This window comes from Cornus florida, unplaced genomic scaffold (assembly GCF_030987335.1).
Source record: "Cornus florida cultivar Cherokee Brave unplaced genomic scaffold, ASM3098733v1 CherokeeBrave_3.0.0_Hap2_Chr10, whole genome shotgun sequence".
NCBI lineage: Eukaryota > Viridiplantae > Streptophyta > Magnoliopsida > Cornales > Cornaceae > Cornus > Cornus florida.
In genome coordinates this window covers 40,292,733-40,295,466 of record NW_026775580.1, presented here as the reverse complement: position 1 = coordinate 40,295,466, position 2,734 = coordinate 40,292,733, and the positions used below count along the sequence as shown (strand labels likewise).

The 2,734-nt window shown below is 39.0% G+C and overlaps 1 pseudogene; it reads right to left on the bottom strand.

Moving 5' to 3' along the window:
* Positions 1–261: 261 nt before the first annotated feature.
* LOC132280335 (small nucleolar RNA R71) lies at positions 262–360 on the bottom strand (annotated as a pseudogene).
* Between the last annotated feature and the right edge of the window lie 2,374 nt (positions 361–2,734).

Below are 2,734 nucleotides of genomic sequence, written 5' to 3'. Positions count from 1 at the left end.
TTCAAATGCTTCCTAACTTTCATGGACTTCCAAGTGAAGAACCCTACAAGCATTTGGATGAGTTTCTTGAAGTTTGTTCTACCGTGAAATACACGGATATGCCGGAAGAAGTCTTAAGGCTTAAACTTTTTCCATTCACCCTTAAAGACAAGGCAAAATATTGTTTAACAATCTTAGGCCTTTTTCAATCACTTCTTGGGCAGAAATGCAACAAGAGTTTTTGAAGAAGTACTATCCGGTTTCTAAGACCAATGCCATGAGAACTTCAATTAGAGAATTTACACATAGGGATGGGGAAACATTCCATGAGGCATGGGAACACTTCAATGAATTGCTTAGGAAGTGTCCACACCATGACATGCCCAAATGGCAATTACAATTACAAGGGCATGGTTGATGCTTCCATGGGTGGTTCTTACATTGATAGGCATGAGGATGACGTGTGGCGTCTCTATGAAAGCATGAGTGAGAATTCATTGCATAGAAAATTGTCTTCAAAGAAGGGTAGAAATACACAAGGTAGGAAGAGTGTTGGCTTACATCAAATCGCCAATTCTAATGAGATAGCCGCCAAGATGAAATCCTTAACTCAAAGGTTTGATCAATTCTTGATTAACCAAAACTCGGTGAACCAAGTATCTTCCTTTCCTAACCACTCTCATCCTGCATCCAATGAATTTTGTATGACTTGTTCGAGTGTTCTTCATTCTACTTCTCATTGTCCTAATGGACAAGTGCAAAGTGAACCTAATGAGCAAGTCAATGCAACTTTTGTGAATCAAGGAGGAAATCCTTATGGTACTAATTAGAATCCAAGTTGGAGAAATCATCCAAACTTCTCGTGGAAAAACCAAGGGGAAGGCTCAAACCCTCCCCAAGGCGGCTTTCAAGGGAAGTATATTCCACCTCCAATGCAAAACCAAGGATCCCAAGGTTATAGGCTATACCAATCACAAGGGAATCAATTCTCTAATTCTCATTTTCCCAACCAACCATATTCCCAAGGTAATTCTAGAAGTCCCGCCTTTGAAGAGAAAGTTTTAAATGCTTTGGGCACTCTAGAGGCAAACACACAATTGCTTCATTCTCACTCTCAATCTATTGCAAAGCTAGAAACCCAAGTAGGGCAAATATCTAGCACTCTTAATGCTAGAGAGAAGGGAAAGATGCCTATGAATGCCCCGCCTAAGCAACAATGTGTTGTGGAAACCCAATCCTTATCAGAGGGGTGTACCATAGAACATGTTAATGCGGTGACCACCTTGTGGAGTGGTAGAGTTGTGGATAATCAAGTAGATTTGACCAATGAAGAGAGTGAACCGGTGCAACCACAAGTTATCACCCATCCCATTTCACATTCTATTCCTCCTTCATTGCATGTGCATGATCTTATGAATCAGAAAGCTGAAAAATGAGATTTGAAAAGTGATCTTGAAAATGATCCATTGAAGAAAGTTTTGAAAAATGATGTTGAGAAAGTTTTGTTGAAAAATGAATTGAAACCTAATTTGAAAACTTCTTGTGTTGAAGAGGCTTTAACAAAAAATTTTGAAAATGTTTTTGAGCCAAGAGCTCCACTTCCGGGCGCCTTGAAAGGGTCCATTTCGAAATAAAAGCAAAAGGTTAAAACCAATGAGATTTTGGAAATGTTTAGGCAAGTAAAAGTTAATCTCCCACTTTTGGATGCAATCAAGCAAATACCGGCTTATGCTAAGTTTTTAAAAGACTTGTGCACCCAAAAGCGGAAGAACAAAAGCCAAGCACCAAGGAAAGTGGTTTTAACTGAGCAAGTGAGCTCAATTTTGCAACATAACACTCTTCCAAAGTTTAAGAATCCCGGTTCACCCACTACATCATGCATCATTGGTGAACACATCATTAATCGGGCGCTTCTTGACTTAGGAGCAAGTGTTAACCTTCTTCCTTACTCGGTTTATGTCAAACTAGGCTTAGGTGAATTAAAACTGACGTTGGTAGTTTTACAACTTGCCGACCAATCCATTAAGAAGCCTAGGGGTGTCATTGAAGATGTTTTGATTAAGATTGATAAATTCCTCTTCCCTATTGATTTCATTGTCATTGACACGGAATCGGTTCCCAATCCTAAGAGCCAAATACCCGTTATCCTTGGCCGTCCTTTCTTGGCAACCGCAAATGCCAACATCAATTGTAGGATGGCGGTAATGAAGATCTCTTTTGGCCACATAAAGGTGAAGTTGAATATATTCAATCCAACACCCAATTCATTTGACAAGTATGAATGAGAGGTCAATGTTGTGGAAAAATGTCATGAGTCCAATCGTGAAGGAAATGAGTTTTTATGTGACTCAAGGGTTTCTAAAGCTTTATCTTTAACATTGTATTCTAATAGCATTGTTTCAAATTCTTATTTTGAAAGGGAATGGAAGCCCAAAGATTGTTTAGACAAAGAACCAAAAGCTTCTTTTGAACTTAATCCAACAAGTTCTTCAAAGAACCGTTTGTTTGGAAAAGTTCAAAGTATCTATCACCCCAACAAGGAGGGGATGCATAACAAGATCTTTGATCCGGGCTAAAAGAGCCCAATGTCTTGCTAGAGACGTTAAAAACTAGCAAAGGCATTCATAGGGTGTCAAAACCCTATTCCTCCCCCAATTCTATCTTACATTTCATTTCTTACGAAGTCTAGATACTTGTTTTTGGTTCATATGCATTGAAAGGAACTTTGGTGAGGATTGTATGAGTTTTCATGTCA